Here is a 1,185-nt window from a genome sequence, read left to right as displayed (position 1 = left end):
GCATACAAAGACTAACATTTCGTATGTTTATATGTTCACATATGTATAGTGAATTACTATTTTATTGTATACACTGTTCATTTTCAGTCAAATATAAATTACAAACCCATTTTCTACAATATTATTTACCTTTGGTAGTTGGTATATATTTATGAATGGATTTATTTTATTTTACTCCCTAAATTTAATTACTTGGTATCTGAGAGATTTGTGTAGTTAATTTAATTTATCTTCGTTCACTAAAACAACTTCCTACTGTTGCCGTTAAAAATAGAGTTAGAAATATTTCCCGTATATTTAACTCTATATATGTTATTGTTCAGAACATCTATACCTAAGGTTTGTCAGTTTTCAGCAAGATCATATAAGAATTAATTTATAGCCCGGGCAGTATCACAGCCCTCACACAAATCAAATGAGATTTGTGTAGCGCATGTGTATCTGGTGCTTCCTTGTACCAATATTTATGTGTTTAAATAAATAAATATATGTTATTAAGATTTTATACAGCAAGTGTCGGTGAAGGTAACCATTTTACATGGATATAAGTAGCAATTATTTGAACCCAGTTACTGATAAATACAAAAGTTCAGAATTATCATATCTAACGTCTATGGTTTCAAAAGGTGGTATCATGGTAAAAAAGAGTATTATTACAAAGACGGTAATTAATTTACTAAACGTACTAATATTATCCAATCTCTCAGCAGGTCAAATAGCGTCCTTCAATGTGTAGAAAATTAGCTATTGACGAAACAGTTCTCATATCTCTGCTAGACAGTGGGCTATTTTCTGTTACGCTGAATTAATCATTGATTATATAGGTCTGATTGGGACATTCAATATGTGTATCTTTGATAGACCACACATGTATGGCAAATAAAACCGTTGAGGCCTTGAATAACCATACGTGGAGTTGCCAGTGATTCGTTCCTCTGTTGGGTCAGTCAAGTCTTCTATATTTGTCTATGTTATTCACTTACAATGGACTTAAGTTTTGTAATATTTATTTGACTGCAACATCATTATCGTGCCTTTGTTTTGTGTGTCAATCAAATTTCGTGTTCATTAGACAGAATTCTCAAGTCTGAAGTGGGTAAGGTAAGGTAGTAGTTACCAATATCGACCAATTTATATCTAAACCAACCCTTATTGTTTTCATTTACCGAATCTTAATCTTCCAAC

This window comes from Schistosoma mansoni, chromosome 1, assembly GCF_000237925.1.
Source record: "Schistosoma mansoni strain Puerto Rico chromosome 1, complete genome".
Classification (NCBI taxonomy): domain Eukaryota; kingdom Metazoa; phylum Platyhelminthes; class Trematoda; order Strigeidida; family Schistosomatidae; genus Schistosoma; species Schistosoma mansoni.
The sequence above is the reverse complement of the archived record's forward strand: the minus strand, read 5'-3'. Positions refer to the sequence as shown.